We start from the raw sequence: 16,128 nt of genomic DNA on the forward strand, positions 1-16,128 counted from the left end.
ACATATTTTTTTCCTTTTAGATTTCAAAATTCTTCAACCAAAAACTCTTCTTAATATATAGTTTGGAAAAGATTTAGCCTGTTAGTAATTTTCTGCCCAAAGGTTATTAACTTTTATAATTTGAATCAGTATTAGCATTACACAACCATTCACTATCAAATAAGTGTATTGGTAATGATCTTAGATATATAATTTATCTTCAATATTTAATGTCACAACCTTTAGGGTCTTTGAGACCGGCAGGATCTTTGTACGTAACTGCATAAAACCTGTAAAGAGAGAATAAAGTTCACACACACACACACACACACACACACACAAAGTGGTAGGTGGTGCTCACTTCTGCAGCACATATACTAAAATTGGAACGATACAGAGAAGATTAGCATGGCCCCTGAGCAAGGATGACACACAAATTAGTGAAGTGTTCCATATTAAAAAAAAAAAAAGTGTTAGATGAAGCTCATGGCACCCCTCGCTGGCCCCTCCCCCATTCTGTCCCTGGTACAGTGCGGAGCCAGCTTGTGCTCCCTTTGTGGGTCCGAGCCTTGTTCCCTCAGGAGCATAGTCACCCCTAAGCACATACTGGGGAGCCTGTATACGGTACCAATCAATCAGGTGGCAGCATCCAAGTCAGAACTAGAAAACTTGTTTCTGGTTTGCCCTTCCAGAACTTGCCCTGTAGGAAGAAGCAGTTTGCTGAGAGCTAAACCAGCATGAAAAATAATTAAGTCAAAGTGACATGGGGGCAAAGGATGACTTGTTCTAAGTCATAAAATAGAGCACTCAAGAGGGGAAGAAAGTTTATTTCATGGGACAGAGGGGGCATTCGAATCCCTGTAAATGAGGGATTTCCTAAGACCACAAGCAAGGACAAGCCAGAACAAGAGGCAGACTCAGAAAGATGGTAAAGACCATGCACATTGCATTCACCTTGAATCTCTCTTTTCTTTTTTTTTTTTAAATGATAAAATCCTTTGAGATGCAAAAGTTTTTAATTTTTTTCTTTTGTTAACTTTTTTATTGTATAGTGTAACATATATACAAAACAAAGAAATAAAAAAGCAACAGTTTTCAAAGCACTCTTCAACAGGTAGTTACAGGACAGATCCTAGAGTTTTTCATGGGCTACCATATGATCCTCTCCGATTTTCCCTTCCAGCTGCTCCAGAATGAATATAGTAGGCTAGAGGGCTTAAATACTTTTTTTTATCATCACAATCGACTTTTTCCTTCTTTTTTTGTGAAAAATAACATATATACAAAAAAAATAAATTTCAAAGCAGAGCACCACAATAAGTTGTAGAATATATTTCAGAGTTTGACATGGGTTTGATCTTTCCATCCCTCTCTTTAAGGGTGTTTGAGCTATGGCCATTCTAAATTTTTCTCTTTGGAAGGGTCTGTCACTAATATGGGGTAGGGAGATGGAACTAGCTGATGTTCTGGAGAGGCTGGGCCCTCTAGGTTTCAGAACTTACCTGTTCCAGGGACCCATCTGGAGCTCGTAGGTTTCTGGAAAGTTACTCTAGTGTCTGGAACCCTTGTGGAATCATACATATTGCCCTAGGTGTTCTTTAGGATTGGCTGGAATGGTCATGGTTGGGGTTTGGCAGGTTATGATAGGTAGCAAGGTCTAACAAAAGCTTGCATAAGAGCAACCTCCAGAGTTTGGGCCTATCTTTTTGATAGGAGGGTTAAGTTCTTAAGGAGAGCCATGGCCAAAGCAGAGCCAATTTGCAAAGATTGTGAAAGTTGTTTTTCCTTGGTTGGTTTGTTTATTTAGCTCCTGGAATTTAATATAGGCTCTGTCATATCACTAGGTGGATACAAATTTAAGGAACAGAGAGATCAGAGACCAAACAGCAGAGTTAAAACTTTAAAATATTAAAATGTACAGTGTACAAGAATGATGCTGGAAAAATGGATAAACATATGCAAAATAATGAATGAGGATTCCGATGTCACACCAAATATAAATATTAACTCAAAATCGATCGAAGTCCTAAATATAAGAATCAGCACTATGAAATTCCTAGAAAAAACTATAAGGAAGCCGTATTAGTTTGCAAGTTACTGGAATATGATATGCCAGAAACAGAATGGCTTTAAAAAAAAACAGAATTTAATGTTACAAATTTACAGTTTTAAGCCTATAAAATGTCCAAACTAAGGTATCCAGGGAGAGATACCTTAACTCAAGGAAGGTTGATGGGTCAAGAACACCTCTGTCAGCTGGGTAGCCACGTGGCTGGCATATGCTGGTCCCCTGCTCCTGGGCTCCCTTGCTTACAACCTCTGCTCCTGTGGAAGTTCCTCACTTTGCTTCTCCAGGGCTGGCCTTCATCTCCTGGCTTCTCTTGGTTCTCTCCAAGTTCTGGCTTGCTTAATATCTCATGGCAATGTCTGCTGGGCTCAAAGCATCACCAAACATCCATATCTCTGTTCTCCAAGTGATCAAGCGTCAGCTCTCTCTATTGGCTCTGTCATTTCTGTCATTTCTGAGGTTTCTCCAAAATGTTTCCCCTTTTAAAGACTCTAGTAAATTAAATCAAGCCTCACCTGGAATGAGTGGAGTCACATTTCCATCTAATCAAAAGGTCACACCTACATTAAGTATGTTATATCACTTGTGGATATAATCTAATTAAAAGTTTGCAACATAGTGTAGAATCAAGATTGAAAGAAATAGCTGTTCCATAAGACTGGATCAGAATTAAAACGTGGCTTTTCTGGGGTACTTAATACTTTCAAATCATCACAGAAGCATCTTCAGGAACCTGCATTAAATAATAATTTCCCAGTCTTTAATACCCAAAGCACAAGCAATAACAAAAATAGAGAAATGGGACCACATCAAAATTGAAAACTTTTTGCATAAAAAGTCTTCATCAAGAAAGTCAAAAGATAGACTTCCAGGAAATGGCCAACTAGAGCATCTTGAGATTAGCCCTGCTCCATGGAAAAGTTGGAGAAGGGACAGGAGGGTGACTGAGGCAGCAATTCAGGAGTGTAGCTGACCTGGGAGAGCCTTCTGCACTACATGAGAGTGGCCGAGGAACTGAGAGGTGGAAAGCTTGAGCCTACGCAGCGGCGCAGAGCGGTGGAGCCCGTGGGAATGCACGAACAGGAACACGGGACTAGGAAGTAAGCCAGGCCACTTTCTTTGGGTGCATTACCCTCATCGGTGCAGCCCCATGACCGGCAACTCACCACACACCTTACGCACCTGAACCCCCTCACCCGCTCCCATTCCCTGTGCTCCAGATGCCCCCACCCCACTAGCCCCCAGTGCATGTACCTGCCCACACCCCCACCCTAAGTGCAGTCCAGCCCACCTCTCCTGCACACCTCCCAAGCACCATCTCCCCCTTCCTGTTCCCTGCTGTTACTAGTACAAAAAGGTTGCAGGCACTAACCTCCATACCTAGGTTATTGCCGCCCCTCGCCCACAGTGTCGCACAGCCTCACCCCGCCTTCCCTGAGTGCAGCACATCCCTTTAGGGCACTCCCAGGCCCATGCATGTTTACAGGCTCCCAATCATATCATTCAGCTCTGGGGACTGCATGTTACAGCCATCCTAGAACTGCGCACACACACAGCCCTCAGCCTCACTTCCCAGCTCTGAGAAAGTGCTGACCTGCATAGCTGGATCACATCTGCCCCCAGCCCATGAAGGTGTAACGCTGACCTGCTGCCACAGCTCTACCCATGTACACAAAGGGCCCCATGCCTTAGACCAGCGCACACCAGAGTTACGTCCCCCAAACTGGTGAACCCACACAGCTATATCCTCCCTGGTCACTGGGTGCCCACGTTCACAAGCACCAGTGTAACATTCCCAACCTGCACCCATACATGCCCTGAAACAAATCACTGTATTGAGTGCCCCACCCTGTGCCCTGCTCCCTGCTGTACAGCCATCCCACAAACACAAGGCCTTAGACAACTGAAAGACATCAGCTCCCAAAGTAAATCAATCAAGATATCTACATATGACAAAGACAGCAGAAGATCACTATACACATCACAATGCAGACAGATATAGCCCTGCCTAATGATCAAATTAAAACACCTGAGGAGACACAGACATTGGGACAACTAATCAAAAATGTTCATACAACTCTACTTAATAAAATAAGCAGACTAGGAAATGACATAGAGGAGATCAAGAAGACGGTAGAAAAGCAAAAAGAGGAATTTGAAAGAATAAATTGAAAAATAGCAGAAATCACAGAGACTAAAGATTCTGTTGACCAAATAAAAAACATACTAGAGACACACAACACCACATTTGAAGAGACAGAAGAAAGAATAAGTGATATAGAGGACATGATAATTGACTTTGAAGACTCGAAACAGCAAATGGCAAAAAAAGATGGGAAAAATTGAATGTGAAAACTCAGGGAAATGAAAGACAAAGCAAAGCATGCAAATAAAAGAATCATTGGTGTTCCAGAAGGAGAAGAGAGGAGTAAAAGGTTAGGAAGAGTAGTTGAGGATATAATGGGGGAAAACTTCTAAATAAAGGACATAAATATACAAGTCAAAGGAACCCAAAGAACTCCAAACAGAATAAATAGGCCTTCCCAAGGCACATACTAATCAGTGTGTCAAATGAAGAGAAGCAGAAACTCCTGAAAGCAGCAAGAGAAAAACAATCTATTACATACAAAGGAAATCAAATAAGACTGACTTCAGACAACTCAACTAGTACCCTGGAGGTGAGAAGGCAGTAGTACAATATATTTAAGATCCTGAAACAGAAAGACTTCCAGCCAAGAATTCTGTACACAGCCAAATTGTCCTTTAAAATTGAGGGAGAGATTAAAGCTTTCAAAGACAAAAACGTCTTGAAAGAATTTGTCAACAAAAGACCAGCCCTACAAGAAATACTAAAAGGAGGTCTCCTGTCTGAAAAAAAAAAAAAAAAAAAAAAAAGACTGGAGAGGGAGGTCTGGAGGAGGGCACAGAATTGAAGAGTACCACTAAGAGTAATTTAAAGATACAAAGAGAAAGGGGAAAGAATATATAAATCTGACAAAATTAAAAAGATAAGATGTTGGAATCAAAAAACACCTTTTTAGTAATAACTTTGAATGTTAATGGACTAAATTTACCCAATAAAAGATACAGATTGGCAGAATGGATTAAGAAACATAATCCAGCTATATGCTGCTTACAAGAGACTCATTTTAGACACAAAGATACAAATAGATTGAAAGTGAAAGGATAGAAAAAGATCTTCCATGCAAGTTTTAACCAAAAGAAAGCAGGAATAGCTATACTAATATCGGGTAAAATAGACTTTAAATGTAAAGACATCATAAGAGACAAAGAAGGACACTATACCAATTAAAGGGTCAATTCACCAATAAGATATAACAATCATAAATGTTTACGCTCCCAATTAAGGAGCTCCAAAGTACATGACACAGATGTTGGCAAAACTGAAGGGAGTGATAGATGTTTCAACAATACTAGTAGGAAACTTCAATACACCACTCTCCTCTATAGATAGAACAACCAGACAGAAGATCAAGAAGGAAATAGAGAGTTAAATAAACTTGATGAATGAATTAGGCCTAGCAGACATATATAGGTCATTGCACCCCAAAGCACAAGGTTATACATTCTTCTCTAGTGTTCATTGAACATTCTCCAGGATAGAGCACATGCTGGGGCACAAAACAGCTCTTTATAACTTTAAAAATATTGAAATTATTCAAAGCACTTTCTCTAATCACAATGGGATAAAGCTGGATCTCAATAACCACCAAAGAATGAGAACATTCACAAATATATGGAGATTAAATAACACACCTTAAACAACCAGTGGGTCAGAGAAGAAATTGCTAGAGAAATCAGCAGTTATCTGGAAATGAATGAAAACACAACTTATCAGAATTTATGGGATGCAGCAAAGCCTGTGCTGAGAGGGAAGTGTATTGCTTTAAATGCCTATATTAAACAACAAGAAAGAGCAAAAATCGAGGACTTAACAGCAAACCTGGAGGAACCTGAGAAGGAACAGCAAACTAATCCCAAAGCAAAGAAGAGAAAAAAAGATCGAAGCAGAAATAAATGAATGGGAGAACAAAAGAACAGTAGAAAGAATCAATAAAACCAAAAATTGGTTCTTTGAGAAAATCAATAAAATTCATGGACCACTAGCAAGACTGACAAGAAAAAAGAGAATGCAAATAAACAAAATCAGAAATGAGAAGGGGTGCATTACCACAGACCCTGAAGAAAGAAAAGAAATCACAACAGGATACTATGAGCAACTATATGCCAACAAACTAGACAATTTAGATGAATAGGACAAATTCCTGGAGATGCACAAAGAAGCTACACTGACTCAGGAAGAAATAGAAGATCTCAACCAACCAATCACAGTAAAGAGATTCAATCAGTCATAAAAAATCTTCCTACAAAGAAAAGCCCAGGGCCAGATGGCTTCGCAGGGGAATTTTATCAAACATTCCAGAAAGAACTAACATCAATCTTGCTCAAACTTTTCAAAAAATAGAGGAAAAATGAACTCTACCTAACTCATTTTATGAAGCTAATATCATCTTAATACCAAAACCGGGTAACGATGCTGTAAGAAAGGAAAACTACAGGCCAATCTCCCTAATGAACATAGATGCAAAAATCCTCAATAAAATATTAGCAAATCAAATCCAACAGTCCATTAAAAGAAATTTACACCATGATCAAGTAGGGTTTATACCAGGAATGGAAGGATGGTTCAACACAAGAAAATCAATTAATGTAATACAGCACATTAACAAATCAAAAGGGAAAAATCACATGATCATCTTGATTGATGCTGAAAAAGCATTTGACAAAATTCAGCATTATCAAAGGTAACTACCTCAATATGATAAAGGGAATATATGAAAAACTGATAGCTAGCATCATACTCAATGGACAGGGACTGCAGGTACAAGACAAGGATGCCCACTGTCACTACTGTTATTCAACATTGTGCTAGAAGTTCTAGCTAGAGCAATCAGGCAAGACAAAGAAATAAAAGGCATCCAAATTGTAAAGGAAGAAGTAAAATTCTCATTATTTGCAGATGATATGATACTATACTTGGAAGATCCTAAGAAATCTACAGCAAAGTTACTTGAACTAATAAACAAATTCAGCAAGGTGGCAGGATATAAAATTAATGTGCAAAAATCAGTAACATTTCTATACACAAGGAATGAGCTAGCTGAGGAGTCAGTTAAGAAAAAAATTCCATTCAAAATAGCAACTAAAAGAATCAAATAGTTAGGAATGAACTTAACTAGGGACGTAAAGGACTTGTACACAGAAAACTACAGAACATTGCTAAAAGAAATCAAAGGAGATCTAAATAGGTACAAAGACATTCCCTGCTCATGGATAGGAAGGCTGAATATAGTTAAGATGTCAATTCTCCTCAAATTGATCTACAGATTCAACACAGTACTAATCAAAATTCCAACAACCTACTTTGAAGATTTGGAAAAGCTAACTACCAAATTCATCTGGAAGGGAAAGAGACCCTGAATAGCTAAAAGCATCTTAGAAAAGGAAAATGAAGTGGGAGGATTAACACTCCCTGACTTTAAAGACTATTATCAAGCCACAGTGGTCAAAACAGCATGGTACTGGCACAAAGGCAGAAGCATTGACCAATGGAATAGAATCTAGAGTGCAGAAATAGACCACCAAATCTATGGTAAGCTGATCTTGACAAGTCTCCCAAGTCCTCTGAACTGGGACAAAATAGTCTTTTCAATAATTGGACATGGAAGAACTGGATATCAATAGCCAAAAGTATAAAAGAGGACCCCTATCTTATACCCTATGCAAAAATTAACTCAAAGTGGATCAAACATCTAAAAATAAGAATGAGCACTAAAAGCTACAAAAAGAAAATGTAGGGAAGCATCTTCAAGACCTAGTAATAGGAGGTAGCTTCCTAAACTTTACACCCAAAGCACAAGCAATAAAAGAAAAAATAGATAAATGGGAACTCCTCAAAATCAAATGCTTCTGCACCTCAAAAGACTTTGTCAAAAAAAGTGAAGAGACGGGCCACAGTGGCTCAGCAGGCAAGAATGCTCGCCTGCCATGCCAGAGGACCTGGGTTCAGTTCCCAGTGCCTGCCCATGTTATAAAAAAAAAAAAAAAAAAAACCTGAAGAGGCAGCCAAATCAATGGGAGAAAATATTTGGAAATCACATATCAGACAAAGGTTTGATTTCCTGTATATACAAAGAAATCATTCAACTCAACAACAGAAGAACAAACAATCCAATAATAAAATGGGCTAAAGATATGAATAGGCATTTTTCTGAAGAGCAAATACAGATGGCTCAAAAGCCCATGGAGAGATGGTCATTTTCACTGGGTATCAGGGAAATGCATATCAAGACTACAATGACATACCACCTCACACCTATAAGAATGGCTGCTATTAAACAATCAGGAAACCATAGTATTGGAGAGGATGTGGAGAAACTGGGACACTTATGCACTGCTGGTGGGAATGTACAATAGTGCAGCCACTATAGAAGACTGTTTGGTGGTTCCTTATGAAACTAAATATCAAGCTGCCCTATGACCTAGCAATAGCACTACTTGGTATATACACAGAAGAGCTGAAAGCAATGACACAAACAGACATTTGCACACCGATGTACATAGCAGCATTATTTACAATCACCAAAAGATGGAAATAAACCAAATGCCCATCAACAGACGAGTGGATAACAAAATGTGATAAACATACAAGGATCAACAAAATGTGATAAACATACAAAATGTGTATATACATACAAGGGAATATTATACAGCAGTAAGACAAAATGACGTCCTGAACCACATGACAAGATGGATGAGCCTTGAGAACATAATGCTGAGCAAAATTAGCCAGACACGAAAGGCTGTACTATATGATTCCACTTTTATGATCAGCGTAAATGTATAATCAGACACTTATAATACAGAATACAGGGGACTCAGAGAGACATAGAAACCAGAGATGGGTAAACCATTAGCTAATGAGGTTGAACTCCGATATAAGGGAATAGATAGGAATGAAGGTGATTCTCTAGTGGGTCTAGAAGTAATATTAACATATTGAAGATGAACAAGATTGAAAGTGGTTGTATATACCTATGTGTCCCATTGACTCACATTAGAAATATGAATGAGTTCTTATAAGAATCACTTCAAAGATATGATTATTGTATAAAGAGTGTTTAAGTCCAGTGTACAGGGGGAAAACTGCTATTGCATGCTATGACCTATATTCAAAAGGAAACATCAGCACTACCACAGCCACAGCAGAGGTAAATAATGGGGTGAGGGACAAAAGTTAAGAAGAGGTTTAGATTTCCTATTTAGTGAGGGTGTGTTTATTGGTTTTCTGTCTCTTGGGAACAATGAAATTATCTAAAATTGAGAATGTTGATGGACTGTGGACTTTGGGCCCTCTACATGATGCCCAATGAATGCAGGTGGCTGAAGGATGCATTGATGGAGAAGTAGAATGGTGAAGGATGGTGCATACTTATGAACAAAGGCTGTGCTGCTACATAAAGGAACATTGTTGCAAGGCAAGCAACGATGTGAATGAACATGTGGGACATTTGGTGAGACAAAATAAGGCAGAAACAAAAAATAACAATGGTATGGTCACCTTTAGAAAATGCTTATAAGAAAACAGGGTTCTAGATTGTAAGCTTTTACAGTAGACATATTAAGTCCAGAATGGTGATTATTACTTCTGGATTTTGAGAGGCTGTTTTCTATATATGTAACCTGATGTTTAGAGATAAGAACGAAGCTGAACAGGTAGGGGTTAAAGTAATTCAGAACATAGGGGTAAGGAAGACAGTGTCTACATTTTAGAACCACACGTACTCTTTGAGACCAATGGAAGAAATATTTATTTGATCTGGAACTGAAATTTTCTGTAGTGTATAATCTAATTTAGCCTATCTGTATAGCTCATTTGAACAACTGAAACACAGAGAGCACAGAATGATAAAAAAAAGTCCTTTAATCCTGTATAGATTATTGACTGCCTGGAAACATCCTAGAGTATATTAACCAGATAATCAAAATGTATTGCCAAAGTCCCCTGAGGGAGTGGAGAAAGACTATGGAACTTCCATCAGGGAATCCCCTGATACTGTGTCAAACTTTAGGGACACCCAAGTCAATAGACCATGCCCTTGATCGTGAGGCTTACTCTTGTGAAGCTTATGTAAATAGTATAGAAGCTTAGACTACCCATAGGCATGCCTAAGAGTTACTTCTGGAGGACATCTGTTGTTGCTCAGATGTGGCCTCAGTCTCTCTAAGCCCAATTCTCCAAGTAAAATCATTTTGCCCTCCCCCCTATGTTGGACATGACATCCAGGGGTGAAAGTCTCCCTGGAAACGTGGGAGATGACTCCCAGGATGAATCCAGACCTGGCACCGTGGGATCAACAATTACACCCTGACCAAATGGGGGGAAAGAAGTGTAGTTAATAAAGTATCAAATCAAATAGATTTGAGAGACTACTCTGGAGGTTGCTCTTATGCAAGTTTCAGGTAGACCTTGCAACCTGCCAACCCCCAACCAGGACCATTCCAGCCAATCCTAAAGAACACCTAGGGCAATTTGTAAGATTCCACGAGGGTTCCAGGCACTAGAGTAACTTGCCAGAAACCTACAACCTCCAGATGAGTCCCTGGTCCAGATAAGTCCTGAAACCTAGCCCAGCCTCTCCAGAATATCAGATAGTCTCATTTCCCTACACCATATTAGTGACAGACCCTTCCAATATCAAAAATTTAGAATTCCCATAGCCCAAACAACCCCACTGAGAGGTATGGAAAGATCAAAAGTGATGGTGGAATTATACACAGAAGATAGGACTTAACAACTGAATATGAATGCTGAATCATTAAACTGATATCTCTTTTAGTCTCCAGTATTTTAGAGCAGCTAGAAGTAAAAAGCTAAAATTGTGAAATTGTACCCCATGTCAAAGTCTGAAATATGTTCTACAGCTAAATGTGGTGCTGTGCTTGGAAATTTATAGCTTTTTTGTATATATGTTATTTTTTATTTTTTTTTATTAATTAAAAAAAGATTTAACAAAACAATTAGAAATCATTCCAATCTACATGTACAATCAGTAATTCTTAATAACATCACATAGTTGCATATTCATCATTTCTTAGTACATTTGCATCGATTTAGAAAAAGAAATAAAAAGACAACAGAATAAGAATTAAAACATTAATAGAAAGAAAAAAAAACAAAAAAAACAAAAACAAATAACCTATACCTCACATGCAGCTTCATTCAGTGTTTTAACATAATTGCATTACAATTGGGTAGTATTGTGCTGTCCATTTCTGAGTTTTTATATCCAGTCCCGTTGTACAGTCTGTATCCCTTCATCTCCAATTATCCCTTCTCTTTTTTTTTTTTTTTAATTAACGGAAAAAAAGAAATTAACCCAACATTTAGAGATCATACCATTCTACACATGCAATCATTAATTCTTAACATCATCACATAGATGCATGATCATCATTTCTTAGTACATTTGCATTGGTTTAGAAGAACTAGCAACATAACCGAAAAAGATATAGAATGTTAATATAGAGAAAAAAATAAAAGTAATAATAGTAAAATCAAAACAAAACAAAACAAAACAAAACAAAAACCTATAGCTCAGATGCAGCTTCATTCAGTGTTTTAACATGATTACTTTACAATTAGGTATTATTGTGCTGTCCATTTTTGAGTATTTGTATCTAGTCCTGTTGCACAGTCTGTATCCCTTCAGCTTCAATTACCCATTGTCTTACCCTGTTTCTAACTCCTGCTGAACTCTGTTACCAATGACATATTTCAAGTTTATTCTCGAATGTCCGTTCACATCAGTGGGACCATACAGTATTTGTCCTTTAGTTTTTGGCTGGATTCACTCAGCATAATATTCTCTAGGTCCATCCATGTTATTACATGGTTCATAAGTTTATCTTGTCTTAAAGCTGCATAATATTCCATCGTATGTATATACCACAGTTTGTTTAGCCACTCTTCTGTTGATGGAGATTTTGGCTGTTTCCATCTCTTTGCAATTGTAAATAATGCTGCTATAAACATTGGTGTGCGAATGTCCGTTTGTGTCTTTGCCCTTAAGTCCTTTGAGTAGATACCTAGCAATGGTATTGCTGGGTCGTATGGCAATTCTATATTCAGCTTTTTGAGGAACCGCCAAACTGCCTTCCACAGTGGTTGCACCATTTGACATTCCCACCAACAGTGGATAAGTGTGCCTCTTTCTCCGCATCCTCTCCAGCACTTGTCATTTTCTGTTTTGTTGATAATGGCCATTCTGGTGGGTGTGAGATGATATCTCATTGTGGTTTTGATTTGCATTTCTCTAATGGCCAGGGACATTGAGCATCTCTTCATGTGCCTCTTGGCCATCCGTATTTCCTCTTCTGAGAGGTGTCTGTTCAAGTCTTTTTCCCATTTTGTAATTGGGTTGGCTGTCTTTTTGTTGTTGAGATGAACAATCTCTTTATAAATACTGGATACTAGACCTTTATCTGATATATCATTTCCAAATATTGTCTCCCATTGTGAAGGCTGTCTTTCTACTTTCTTGATGAAGTTCTTTGATGCACAAAAGTGTTTAATTTTGAGGAGTTCCCATTTATTTATTTCCTTCTTCAGTGCTCTTGCTTTAGGTTTAAGGTCCATAAAACCGCCTCCAGTTGTAAGATCCATAAGATATCTCCCAACATTTTCCTCTAACTGTTTTATGGTCTTAGACCTAATGTTTAGATCTTTGATCCATTTTGAGTTAACTTTTGTATAGGGTGTGAGAGATGGGTCTTCTTTCATTCTTTTGCATATGGATATCCAGTTCTCTAGGCACCATTTATTGAAGAGACTGCTCTGTCCCAGGTGAGTTGGCTTGACTGCCTTATCAAAGATCAAATGTCCATAGATGAGAGGGTCTATATCTGAGCACTCTATTCGATTCCATTGGTCGATATATCTATCTTTATGCCAATACCATGCTGTTTTGACCACTGTGGCTTCATAATATGCCTTAAAGTCAGGCAGCGCGAGACCTCCAGCTTCATTTTTTTTCCTCAAGATGTTTTTAGCAATTCGGGCCACCCTGCCCTTCCAGATAAATTTGCTTATTGGTTTTTCTATTTCTGAAAAATAAGTTGTTGGGATTTTGATTGGTATTGCATTGAATCTGTAAATCAATTTAGGTAGGATTGACATCTTAACTATATTTAGTCTTCCAATCCATGAACACGGTATGCCCTTCCATCTATTTAGGTCTTCTGTGATTTCTTTTAGCAGTTTTTTGTAGTTTTCTTTATATAGGTTTTTTGTCTCTTTAGTTAAATTTATTCCTAGGTATTTTATTCTTTTAGTTGCAATTGTAAATGGATTCGTTTCTTGATTTCCCCCTCAGCTTGTTCATTACTAGTGTATAGAAATGCTACAGATTTTTGAATGTTGATCTTGTAACCTGCTACTTTGCTGTACTCATTTATTAGCTCTAGTAGTTTTGTTGTGGATTTTTCTGGGTTTTCGACGTATAGTATCATATCGTCTGCAAACAGTGATAGTTTTACTTCTTCCTTTCCAATTTTGATGCCTTGTATTTCTTTTTCTTGTCTAATTGCTCTGGCTAGAACCTCCAACACAATGTTGAATAATAGTGGTGATAGTGGACATCCTTGTCTTGTTCCTGATCTTAGGGGGAACGTTTTCAATTTTTCCCCATTGAGGATGATATTAGCTGTGGGTTTTTCATATATTCCCTCTATCATTTTAAGGAAGTTCCCTTGTATTCCTATCTTTTGAAGTGTTTTCAACAGGAAAGGATGTTGAATCTTGTCGAATGCCTTCTCTGCATCAATTGAGATGATCATGTGATTTTTCTGCTTTGATTTGTTGATATGGTGTATTACATTAATTGATTTTCTTATGTTGAACCATCCTTGCATACCTGGGATGAATCCTACTTGGTCATGATGTATAATTCTTTTAATGTGTTGTTGGATACGATTTGCTAGAATTTTATTGAGGATTTTTGCATCTGTATTCATTAGAGAGATTGGTCTGTAGTTTTCTTTTTTTGTAATATCTTTGCCTGGTTTTGGTATGAGGGTGATGTTGGCTTCATAGAATGAATTAGGTAGTTTTCCCTCCACTTCGATTTTTTTGAAGAGTTTTAAGAGAATTGGTACTAATTCTTTCTGGAACGTTTGGTAGAATTCACATGTGAAGCCATCTGGTCCTGGACTTTTCTTTTTAGGAAGCTTTTGAATGACTGCTTCAATTTCTTTACTTGTGATTGGTTTGTTGAGGTCATCTATGTCTTCTTGAGTCAAAGTTGGTTGTTCATGTCTTTCCAGGAACCCGTCCATTTCCTCTAAATTGTTGTATTTATTAGCGTAAAGTTGTTCATAGTATCCTGTTATTACCTCCTTTATTTCTGTGAGGTCAGTAGTTATGTCTCCTCTTCCATTTCTGATCTTATTTATTTGCATCCTCTCTCTTCTTCTTTTTGTCAATCTTGCTAAGGGCCCATCAATCTTATTGATTTTCTCATAGAACCAACTTCTGGCCTTATTGATTTTCTCTATTGTTTTCATGTTTTCAATTTCATTTATTTGTGCTCTAATCTTTGTTATTTCTTTCCTTTTGCTTGCTTTGGGGTTAGCTTGCTGTTCTTTCTCCAGTTCTTCCAAATGGATAGTTAATTCCTGAATTTTTGCCTTTTCTTCTTTTCTGATATAGGCATTTAGAGCAATAAATTTCCCTCTTAGCACTGCCTTTGCTGCGTCCCATAAGTTTTGATATGTTGTGTTTTCATTTTCATTCGCCTCGAGGTATTTGCTAATTTCTCTTGCAATTTCTTCTTTGACCCAGTCGTTGTTTAGGAGTGTGTTGTTGAGCCTCCACGTATTTGTGAATTTTCTGGCACTCTGCCTATTATTGATTTCCAACATCATTCCTTTATGGTCCGAGAAAGTGTTGTGTAAGATTTCAATCTTTTTAAATTTGTTAAGACTTGCTTTGTGACCCAGCATATGGTCTATCTTTGAGAATGATCCATGAGCACTTGAGAAAAAGGTGTATCCTGCTGTTGTGGGATGTAATGTCCTATAAATGTCTATTAAGTCTAGTTCATTTATAGTAATATTCAGATTCTCTATGTCTTTGTTGATCCTCTGTCTAGATGTTCTGTCCCTTGATGAGAGTGGTGAGTTGAAGTCTCCAACTATTATGGTATATGAGTCTATTTCCCTTTTCAGTGTTTGCAGTATATTCCTCACATATTTTGGGGCATTCTGATTCGGTGCGTAAATATTTATGATTGTTATGTCTTCTTGTTTAATTGTTCCTTTTATTAGTATATAGTGTCCTTCTTTGTCTCTTTTAACTGTTTTACATTTGAAGTCTAATTTGTTGGATATTAGTATAGCCACTCCTGCTCTTTTCTGGTTGTTATTTGCATGAAATATCTTTTCCCAACCTTTCACTTTCAACCTATGCTTATCTTTGGGTCTAAGATGTGTTTCCTGTAGACAGCATATAGAAGGATCCTGTTTTTTAATCCATTCTGCCAATCTATGTCTTTTGATTGGGGAATTCAGTCCATTGACATTCAGTGTTATTACTGTTTGGATAATATTTTCCTCTACCATTTTGCCTTTTGTATTATATATATCATATCTGATTTTCCTTCTTTCTACACTCTTTTCCATATCTCTCTCTTCTGTCTTTTTGTATCTGACTCTAGTGCTCCCTTTAGTATTTCTTGCAGAGCTGGTCTCTTGGTCACAAATTCTTTCAGTGACTTTTTGTCTGAGAATGTTTTAATTTCTCCCTCATTTTTGAAGGATAATTTTGCTGGATATAGGAGTCTTGGTTGGCAGTTTTTCTCTTTTAGTATTTTAAATATATCATCCCACTGTCTTCTAGCTTCCATGGTTTCTGCTGAGAAATCTACACAAAGTCTTATTGGGTTTCCCTTGTATGTAATGGATTGTTTTTCTCTTGCTGCTTTCAAGATCTTCTCTTTCTC

The 16,128-nt window shown here is 37.7% G+C and overlaps 1 non-coding gene across 1 annotated transcript; it reads left to right on the forward strand.

Moving 5' to 3' along the window:
* Nucleotides 1-332: 332 nt before the first annotated feature.
* Nucleotides 333-439, forward strand: LOC143654727 (U6 spliceosomal RNA). Its single transcript, XR_013161918.1, has one exon. It is a non-coding gene; the product is annotated as a U6 spliceosomal RNA (small nuclear RNA).
* The last annotated feature ends 15,689 nt before the right edge of the window (nucleotides 440-16,128 follow it).

The sequence above is a fragment of the Tamandua tetradactyla genome, chromosome 13 (genome assembly GCF_023851605.1).
Source record: "Tamandua tetradactyla isolate mTamTet1 chromosome 13, mTamTet1.pri, whole genome shotgun sequence".
NCBI classification, from domain to species: Eukaryota; Metazoa; Chordata; class Mammalia; order Pilosa; family Myrmecophagidae; genus Tamandua; species Tamandua tetradactyla.